Source organism: Oncorhynchus masou, chromosome 25 (genome assembly GCF_036934945.1).
Source record: "Oncorhynchus masou masou isolate Uvic2021 chromosome 25, UVic_Omas_1.1, whole genome shotgun sequence".
Classification (NCBI taxonomy): Eukaryota; Metazoa; Chordata; class Actinopteri; order Salmoniformes; family Salmonidae; genus Oncorhynchus; species Oncorhynchus masou.
In genome coordinates, this window is record NC_088236.1 from 15663784 (window position 1) to 15675161 (window position 11378).

Sequence of the window (11378 nt, forward strand, 5' to 3'; positions counted from 1 at the left end):
CTACTGTTGTGACTTTTTTATTGGAACAAAAATATGTATTATCAAATCCAAACTAATGGATGATTTATATTGCTTTATATGTCTTTGAAGCAGTGCGTTTGAAGAGTCATGTAAAATTAACAGAGATGAGACAAAATTAGTGAAGGAGGGTATTTTCTGTCATTATCACAGACATGCTGATTCAGAGGAGAGGAGACCATTCTCTTGTGTCCTTAGGCGCCACAGGGCAGTATGCTGCCAACGGACACCTTCTCCCATTTACATCTCCTCAGTTCTGCCTCACACTCACTCAGCATCTGGGTAGCACTGTCAGCCTCAGGCCCCAGACGGATACACAGACTCAAACCTGTCCTCAAAGCGACACCTGTTTGTTAGTCCTGTTAGAAGGAGACAAGGAACATAGGACAAGGAAAATGTCCTTGAGATCTGGTGCAGTTTGTACACACACACACACACATATGGGAACACCAACACACACATATGCACACATGCTCATTTGCACGCGGTTGCCCATGTAAGTACACACACAAAAAAACTGAGGTGTTGAGTTGTACCATCACAGGTCTCCCACAGCTGGCAGTCACTCAGTGCAGGGTGAAGTTGTGTGGGTTGGCCACTGGCAGGCGCTGTCCTCTGTCAAGTTGTAGTACACTGCAGGGTGTTTATCTCGCACATGCTCAGTCTGTCTTCCTGACCCCTCTCAGAGTTGGTGGCACACACTTCTTGAGATGATCTGGACAAAAGAGCAACATGAACACATGAAACCGCTGAAATAAGGTCAGTTTTGTGTTTCCTCTCCTGGTGGTCAAGATGTAAACTTGTGGAGGCTAATCTGATCTTATATCTGTGTCTAAGGAAATATTATAGAATTTATCATAGCTCCTAGTTAGAATATGCAGTCAAAAGGTGCCAAAAAGGTTGGTAAAACGTACGTGCAATCTTAAGCCAGTTTCTCCCATGGTTTGCATTGCACTGTTGGGTCATCAAGGGGATTGGCGTTTTGTGTGCAGAATTCATAAAGGAAAGAAGGGAAAAAATACCATATTTAATCTGAATTATCCGAGGGGAGAGAATACAATCAGGTAATAGTTGCAGAATGGATACATCTCCAGATTGGTGGAACTGGGTATGGTGTTGGTGAAATGCAGCTGAATCAAGGTAACCTACCCTGGTGATGCTATGTGATGGTATTGGGGTCCGGTGACCCAGAGGATCTCTTTGCCTCCCCTCAGGTTAGGACAGAGGGATCATATCTCCTATGCCATAGGTGGGCTTGCAGTGGGAGCCTGTAACAGCATTTTGAAGGGATGGGACATGACACCTGGAGCATAGCATGGCAAAAGATGAGGGAACAATCATAATGATGTTGTGTGGTGTGTGTGTGTGTGTGTGTGTGTGTGTGTGTGTGTGTGTGTGTGTGTGTGTGTGTGTGTGTGTGTGTGTGTGTGTGTGTGTGTGTGTGTGTGTGTGTGTGTGTGTGTGTGTGTGTGTGTGTGTGTGTGTGTGTGTGTGTGTGTGTGTGTGTGTGTGTGTGTGTGTGTGTGTGTGTGGTCGTCATTGAAGCACAACTTACTCTTGCACTCTTTGGGAGCTGTGCTCCATGTCTGATCACCAGTGCACTCTGTGATTCTAATTCCAATCAGATTGCAACACTCCATACAGGTGTATTAAATCTTACTGTCCACCATATACATCTTTTGGATCCTGAGTTTAACAGCACAAATGATGGTCAAACACAGTCAAACCATTTCCAGATTGTGATATCTACTAATGTAGGAACTAACAACAACGGCATTATAATAAAAAGACTGAAACGATTACATGGTAGACTAGGGTGTTGTACAAGCTTCTGGAGCCAGCCCTGTGCAAATACATGGTGATTACTTCATCCACAGTTGTGTTAGTGCGAGTTTAGAGCAAATGTCTATATGCCCTGTAGCTTTGCTTTCTCTTGGCCAGGTCGCAGTTGTAAATGAGAACTTGTTCTCAACTAGCTTACCTGATTAAATAAAGGTGAATAAAATAAAATAAAATGAAAAGCTCTCCAGCAGCAGCACTGAAGGAAACAGGCAGTAGTATAGTGGCTGTCTGTCCATCTCTTCTTACCATGACAGTCATTAGGGAGAGGAGATGTGCTTCCACAGGTCTCTCGAGGTGAGAGGGTCAGGGCAAAGCACTGAGGCTCCATGGTCCTGGAAGTAAACAAACAAGTGAACAAACAAACAAACCAACAGGCGTACACCAAACAGACGTTCAGTAAGGTAACAGCAGGGTAATATGAAGGCTGAATTAATAGAAGACAGCAATGTGTTGCTCCTGCTATGCTTTTCCAACACTGTCTTTGCTTGCCTGATTAGCACTTTGGCCCGCAGAAGTACTTTGTGAAAGGTGCTATGTATACAGTCCATGTCATGTATTTGTTGTGTTGTGTTCATGTATAAAGTCTTATCACTAAAGTCAACAGAAGCTGCAATGATTCTAACAGGATGTATTGCATGTCTCAGTTGCTATGGCAGCCTGCCGTAACCCTGGTCTCCCCGTTGCAGTGATGGCAGCCTCTCTGAGGGGCATGAGTACTGCATGTGCGGGTTCGTGATCTCTGACTTACAGAGCAGTAAGTCCAGCCAGATCAGCAACACTAAAGGAGGGAGGGAGGGAAATAATGGTTGAATGTAGGGTTGTGGTGAACTAAACAAGGAGAGTGAAAGGGGAAGGAAGGATGGAGAGAGAGGTTATGCATATATCTGTATGTGAATGTACAGTATGTCTGAAAGCACCCAGAAATAAATACACAAATACCGTCATCTGGAGTATCCACATAACATGTAAAATGTTACCTGCCCTCTAGCTCCTTCCCCTTCTCACAGGCCAGTCTGTACCAGGTTTAAAGATGTATCTACACTCATCCCCCTCTATCACCACCAGGCTGTTGTTCCTGCAGGGCTGGCTGAAGCAAGGGTACCTTTCATTCAGGTACTGCTCTATGGCTGTCTTCAAATGGAGCCTATTCACCCCAGCACACTGCACCTCCTTTACCAGCTCATAGAGAGGCCTCATCTGGAAACATGCACACCACACACAACATGGGACGAGTAATATAGCAAAGCATTTTCCCCAGCTTTTTTTACTCTACCTTTGTATGTAATCAAGCAATGATGCCAATAATCTCCCCCAACAAATCGAAAACATTCCCAGAACATTAGTTAAGATCCCCATTAAGTTCACTAAAATGTTGTGCACAACATCTGTAACAGCCTCCACAGAACATTCCGCAAAAGCTCTTATTAGGATTCCAGGTAATAACACAATGTATCAGTAATGTTTTCCCAGCAAACCAAAATTGTTTCTGTGAAAGTTCCCAGAACATTTGTTAGGTTGTGGCAAATGTTCTCATAACACAAAAACGGTCCAGTAGTGCTGATGATTATACAAGGTTTGTATGAAACATTCTGCTGATGTTGCAAGACCGTCCCCAGAACACATTTAGTCTGTTCTTTAAAGGTTCCCAGAATGTTTAATGAGGTTGTGGGAACAGTCTGGTGGGAACATTGTAGGGACATCACAAAAGGTGTTCCCTAAACACATTCAGTCTGTTCTTTAAAGGTTCCCAGAATGTTTAATGAGGTTGTGGGAACAGTCTGGTGGGAACATTGTAGGGACATCACAAAAGGTGTTCCCTAAACACATTCAGTCTGTTCTTTAAAGGTTCCCAGAATGTTTAATGAGGTTGTGGGAACAGTCTGCTGGGAACATTGTAGGGACATCACAAAAGGTGTTCCCTAAACACACAAAAAAACGGTCCAGTTGTGCGGCTGATTATACAATGTTTCTTCTCGGGTGTAAAAAACATTCACTTGATGTTACAAGAACACTCCCAGAACACATTTACACTTTTTTGGTTACTACATGATTGCATATGTGTTATTTCATAGTTTTGATGTCTTTCTCTATTCTTCTAGAATGTAGAAAATAGTGCAAATAATAAAAACCCTGGAATGAGTAGTTGTGTCCAAACTTTTTAATGGTACCGTAGGTAGGGATAAAGTCGATAGTCCAACTGTGGTTAGTCCAACGTCATCATCCTGTTGCTCTCTGATAGCCATTGAACTCTACCGTGCAAATATACCATGTGTTATTGGGAAATAATTCACTCTCTAGAATCCCCTTCAAGCCAGTCAGAAACAAGTATTCAACAATACCATGGTATAAATACAGGGATTCCAATGCAGTAGACACTTTAGCTGCAGCTCATACAGTTACACTACATGTAACTTTCACCATTACTTTGGTGTCCAGCCAAATGCTAGAATCAAACTATACTATATAAAGGTGGGTTCCAATGACATCAAAAAGCTCTGATGGCCATTATTAAACCATTATTATATACTTAGTTTTTTTAGTCTTGTTCACCATCTGTTGTGGGGCACCATGCTCCAACTCACTGCCATTGGGGCCAGCCGTGTAACCAGCAGAGATGACATGTTCTAGCCATGGCACTCTGTTACTCCCACTACTACTGTATGTCACTAGAATGATACGTCTGAGGTGTCTATATTAGGACAGCCTCTGTCTCAGCTGCAGCTGATCCAGTCTCAGCAGGACTTGCCTGAGTTGTCTCACCCATCTGTTTCTCAGTCGATGCTGAGTAAGGCGTGGAAGAGTTCGCACAGAGTCCCCTCAGACAGGTAATGGGTTTCAAACCTTTTCACCACTGTCCTATAGCTGGCGTAGTCGTACATGGTGGGGAAGGTGGCCAGAACCTTCCAGAACCTTCTCAGACATAGAACGGTATCCTCTGGCATTGATATGGAACTGAGCCAACTCCACGTCGTTCTTTACCACCAATAGGTCAAATCAAATTTATTTATATAGTCCTTCGTTCATCAGCTGATATCTCAAAGTGCTGTACAGAAACCCAGCCTAAAACCCCAAACAGCAAGCAATGCAGGTGTAGAAGCACGGTGGTTAGGAAAAACTCCCTAGAAAGGCCAAAACCTAGGAAGAAACCTAGAGAGGAACCAGGCTATGTCAACCATTTTGGGGTGGCCAGATCCTCTTCTGGCTGTGCCACTGTAGAGATTATAACAGAACATGGCCAAGATGTTCAAATGTTCATAAATGACCAGCATGGTCAGAATGAATAATAAGGCAGAACAGTTGAAACTGGAGCAGCAGCACTGGCCAGGTGGACTGGGGACAGCAAGGAGTCATCATGTCAGGTAGTCCTGGGGCATGGTCATAGGGCTCAGGTCCTCCGAGAGAGAGAAAGGAGAGAATTAGAGAACGCACACTTAGATTCACACAGGACACCGTGGACAGGAGAAGTACTCCAGATATAACAAACTGACCCCAGCCCCCGACACATAAACTACTGCAGCATAAATACTGGAGGCTGAGACAGGAGAGGGTCAGGAGACACTGTGGCCCCATCCATTAAAGGACACTCCCCGGACAGGGCCAAACAGGAAGGATATAACCCCACCCACTTTGCCAAAGCACAGCCCCCACACCACTAGAGGGATATCTTCAACAACCAACTTAGGTGGTTCTTCTATGCAGCAAAAAATCAACAGTGTCACAGTAGGCTAATTTTAACTATCATAACTATCATGTAACTATCATCTCTGGAAGAAGAGAGGTGTGAGAGGAGAAAACAATGAATATCAAGTAAATAGTGGAAAATTAAATAAAACATAACCCTTGGTAGAAGTAGACCTGTCACCATCGTCGTAAGGAGCCGACCGAAATGCAGCGTGGTATGTGTTCATGATGATTTTTTAATTAAAGAAAGCACTGAACACTGAATACAAACTATACAAAACAATAAACGAATAACAACCGTGAAGCTATAATGAGAACTGAGCTGACACAAGCAACTAACATAGACAATCACTCACAAACAAACAGTGCAACCCAGGCTACCTAAGTATGATTCTCAATTAGGGACAACTAATGACACCTGCCTTTGATTGAGAACCATACTTGGCCGAAACATAGAAATCCCAAAATCATAGAAAAACAAACATAGACTGCCCACCCCAACTCACGCCCTAACCATACTAAATAACGACAAAACAAAGGATATAAAAGGTCAGAACGTGACAAGACCACTAAAATACAGGTCAGGTCACTCTTGACAACCCCCTCCACTCCACTTCGCTGAAAAACATTTTAGAGTAATTTTCCTTCAATTCTACACATTTTGCCATAGGACATACAGAAAATGTTGCAGTTTTAAAGCAAATCTAAACAAAACACATCACTGAATACCACTCCATATTTTCAAGAATGGTGGTGACTGCATGATGTTAGGGGTATGCTTGTCATCTTCAAGGACTAGGGAGTTTGTTAAGATACAAAGAAACGGAATAGAGCTAAGAACAGGCAAAATCCTAGAGGAACACCTGGTTCAATCTGCTTTCCAAAAGTCATTGGAAGACAAATTCACCTTTCAGCAGGACAATAACCTTAAACATAAGGCCAAATATACACTTGAGTTGCTTACCGAGATGACATTGATGTTCCTGAGCGGCCTAATTATAGTTTTGACTTAAATCTGGTTGAAAAGCTGACAAGACTTTAAAATGGTTGTCGAGCAATGATCAACAGCCAACTTGACAGAGCTTGAAGAATTTTGTGCAAATGTTGTACAATCCAGGTGTGCAAAGCTCTTAGAGACTTACTCAGAAATCCTCACAGCTTTATCACGGCCTAATGTTATTCTAACATGTATTGACTCAGCGGTGTGAATACTTATGTACATGAGATATTTCTGTAATACATTTTTCAATAAATGTGCAACTATTTCTAAAAACATGTTTTCACTTTGTTACTATGGGGTATTATGTGAGCTGGTGAGGAAAACAATATATTTAATCCATTTTCAATTTAGGCTGTAACACAAAAAAATGTTGTATGAATACTTTCTGAAGGTACTGTATATCACAACATTGGTTGCCATTCATGAATCAAAGCATGAGTTTAGTGGAGCTCATGGTCATGACTTCTGATGATTGGTTTGGTTCCTTACCTGTGTTTTAGTGCAGCCGTCACACTCTGACCACTTGCCATATGATCCCCAGTGGCAATGCGCCGTTTCCACACAATTATTGGGTGAGGAGAGGAGAGGAGAGGAGAGGAGAGGAGAGGAGAGGAGAGGAGAGGAGAGGAGAGGAGAGGAGAGGAGAGGAGAGGAGAGGAGAGGAGAGGAGAGGAGGGGAGAGGAGAGGAGAGGAGAGGAGGAATGCTGCGGTTAAATTCTATTTACTTAGTGTATTTTACAACTCTTTCAAAAGTCTAAGGATTCTATCAGATCCGTGCTAGCCGACACCCACAGTGGTTGTTTTGGCTGTGTCGGAGGAGCTCCGTGTGCTAGTTTATCATGGACACACCCGACTTTATAATCTGACAAATCCCATGTAGTCACGTTAGAAGTTCAAACACTGGAATGCCTGTTCTAATTGTCTTCACCTTCACCCCCCCCATCCAAATTAACATCAAAACATGCATTAGCCTACACTTTCTATCTCCGTTTTGATAGAAAGGAAGGGAACGGTTTGTAACGCGGATAATAATGAAGGGAGTGGTTTGTAACGTGGTAATAATGAAGGGAGTGGTTTGTAACGTGGATAATAATGAAGGGAGTGGTTTGTAACGTGGATAATAAGGAAGGGAGTGGTTTGTAACGTGGATAATAATGAAGGGAGTGGTTTGTAACGTGGATAATAATGAAGGGAGTGGTTTGTAACGTGGATAATAATGAAGGGGGAGTGGTTTGTAACGTGGATAATAATGAAGGGAGTGGTTTGTAACGTGGATAATAATGAAGGGAGTGGTTTGTAACGTGGATAATAATGAAGGGAGTGGTGTGTAACGTGGATAATAATGAAGGGAGTGGTTTGTAACGTGGATAATAATGAAGGGAGTGGTTTGTAACATGGATAATAAGGAAGGGAGTGGTTTGTAACGTGGATAATAATGAAGGGAGTGGTTTGTAACGTGGATAATAATGGATAATAATGAAGGGAGTGGTTTGTAACGTGGATAATAATGAAGGGAGTGGAGATAATGGTTTGTAACGTGGATAATAATGAAGGGAGTGGTTTGTAACGTGGATAATAATGAAGGGAGTGGTTTGTAACGTGGATAACAAGGAAGGGAGTGGTTTGTAACGTGGATAATAATGAAGGGAGTGGTTTGTAACGTGTAAAATAAGGACGGGAGTGGTTTGTAACGTGGATAATAATGAAGGGAGTGGTTTGTAACGTGGAAAATAAGGACGGGAGTGGTTTGAACTTGTATCGCGGATAATAAGGACGGGAGTGGTTGTGTCACACAAGAGCAGCCACCTAAATTTGACAGCTCCTGCCGCACTTACTCTACCACCTCCAAGACATCAGCTATGAGGATGTCTGCCAACGCGGGTTAATGCTCCATCGGATTGAATTGAAGTCTAAGACTATACAGCACAACTGTTTTGAACCACTTGATTAATAGTAGAAATCATCTGAGTATATTAAAAGAGGTAAGTAGGGAATAAATGTGAATCAGCTTACCTTCATGGTGAGTGTGTACATGACCTCTCTGTGGCTGTGGACATTTCAAAGTATTATATAGTTCAGTGTCTCTCTCCCGTTCACAAAAAACACACACACACACACACACACACACACATACACACACACACTGTCACGTTCTGACCTTTATTTCCTTTGTTTTGTATTTATTTAGTATGGTCAGGGCGTGAGTTGGATGGGCAGTCTATGTTTGTTTTTCTATGTTTTGGGGTATTTCTATGTTTTGGCCTAGTATGGTTCTCAATCAGAGGCAGGTGTCATTAGTTGTCTCTGATTGAGAATCATACTTAGGTAGCTTTTGTTTCATTGTGTGTTTGTGGGTGATTGTTCCTGTCTCTGTGTTTTGCACCAGATAGGGCTGTTTTTGGTTTTCCACGTTTATTGTTTTGTAGTGTTCATGTTTATCTGTTTTTATTAAACATGAATCAATATAACCATGCTGCGTTTTGGTCCTCCTCTACTTCACCACAGGAAAACCCTGACACACACGCGCGTGCACACGCACGCGCACATACACAAAAAGTATGTGAACCCTTCCTGCTAAAGGACCCTTCCTGCTAAAGGGTCAGATAATTGCGGGAAGAGATTATTCTAAGGAACTTTTCTTTCCTTCCAAGGAACCAGAATGTTTCTTTTTACATTAGAGAAGGAGAACATACATTATTGTTTGATTGTTCTTCTGCCAGAACTACTCTCGTTGTGACCTTACAAAAATACAATTATTATTCTAAAACAGAAACAGTCAAAAGGGATTTTCTCTTGTCTCCTCTTTTGCTCCCAAACTGCAGTGATCGTCTCCTCTTTTGCTCCCTATCTGCAGTGATCATCTCCTCTTTTACTCCCTATCTGCAGTGATCGTCTCCTCTTTTACTCCCTATCAGCAGTGATCGTCTCCTCTTTTGCTCCCTATCAGCAGTGATCGTCTCCTCTTTTGCTCCCTATCAGCAGTGATCGTCTCCTCTTTTGCTCCCTATCAGCAGTGATCGTCTCCTCTTTTGCTCCCTATCAGCAGTGATCGTCTCCTCTTTTACTCCCTAATTGCAGTTATCGTCTCCTCTTTTACTCCCTATCTGCAGTGATCGTCTCCTCTTTTGCTCACTATCTGCAGTGATCGTCTCCTCTTTTGCTCCCTATCAGCAGTGATCATGTTCTCTTTTGCTCCCTATCTGCAGTGATCGTCTCCTCTTTTACTCCCTATTTGCAGTGATCGTCTCCTCTTTTACTCCTATCTGCAGTGATCGTCTCCTCTTTTACTCCTTATTTGCAGTGATCGTCTCCTCTTTTACTCCCTATTTGCAGTGATCGTCTCCTCTTTTGCTCCCTATCAGCAGTGATCGTCTCCTCTTTTACTCCTTATTTGCAGTGATCGTCTCCTCTTTCGCTCCCTATCCGCAGTGATTGTCTCCTCTTTTACTCCTTATTTGCAGTGATCGTCTCCTCTTTTACTCCCTATCTGCAGTGATCGTCTCCTCTTTTACTCCTTATTTGCAGTGATCGTCTCCTCTTTTACTAATTATCTGCAGTGATCATCTCCTCTTTTACTCCCTGTCTGCAGTGATCGTCTCCTCTTTTACTCCCTATCAGCAGTGATCGTCTCCTCTTTTACTCCCTATCTGCAGTGATCGTCTCCTCTTTTACTCCCTATTTGCAGTGATCGTCTCCTCTTTTACTCCCTATCAGCAGTGATCGTCTCCTCTTTTGCTCCCTATCAGTAGTGATCGTCTCCTCTTTTGCTCACTATCAGCAGTGATCTTCTCCTCTTTTACTCCCTATCAGCAGTGATCGTCTCCTCTTTTACTCCTTATTTGCAGTGATCGTCTCCTCTTTTGCTCCCTATCAGCAGTGATCTTCTCCTCTTTTACTCCCTATCAGCAGTGATCGTCTCCTCTTTTGCTCCCTATTTGCAGTGATCGTCTCCTCTTTTACTCCCTATCAGCAGTGATCGTCTCCTCTTTTGCTCCCTATCAGCAGTGATCATGTTCTCTTTTGCTCCCTATCTGCAGTGATCGTCTCCTCTTTTACTCCCTATCTGCAGTGATCGTCTCCTCTTTTACTCCCTATCAGCAGTGATCATGTTCTCTTTTGCTCCCTATTTGCAGTGATCGTCTCCTCTTTTGCTCCCTATCAGCAGTGATCGTCTCCTCTTTTACTCCTTATTTGCAGTGATTGTCTCCTCTTTTACTCCCTATCTGCAGTGATCGTCTCCTCTTTTACTCCTTATTTGCGGTGATCGTCTCCTCTTTTACTCCTTATTTGCAGTGATTGTCTCCTCTTTTACCCCCTATTTGCAGTGATCGTCTCCTCTTTTGCTCCCTATCAGCAGTGATCGTCTCCTCTTTTACTCCTTATTTGCAGTGATCGTCTCCTCTTTTACTCCTTATCTGCAGTGATCGTCTCCTCTTTTGCTCACTATCTGCAGTGATCGTCTCCTCTTTTGCTCCCTATCAGCAGTGATCATGTTCTCTTTTGCTCCCTATCTGCAGTGATCGTCTCCTCTTTTACTCCTTATTTGCAGTGATCGTCTCCTCTTTTACTCCCTATTTGCAGTGATCGTCTCCTCTTTCGCTCCCTATCTGCAGTGATCGTCTCCTCTTTTGCTCCCTATCTGCAGTGATCGTCTCCTCTTTTCTCCCTATTTGCAGTGATTGTTCTCTTTTGCCCCTATTTGCAGTGATCGTCTCCTCTTTTACTCCCTATTTGCAGTGATCGTCTCCTCTTTTACTCCCTATCAGCAGTGATCGTCTCCTCTTTTACTCCTTATTTGCAGTGATCGTCTCCTCTTTTACTCCCTATCTGCAGTGA

The 11378-nt window shown here is 43.0% G+C and overlaps 1 pseudogene; it reads right to left on the reverse strand.

Moving 5' to 3' along the window:
* Positions 1–212: 212 nt before the first annotated feature.
* Positions 213–4802, reverse strand: LOC135513592 (complement component C7-like; annotated as a pseudogene).
* Positions 4803–11378: the final 6576 nt, after the last annotated feature.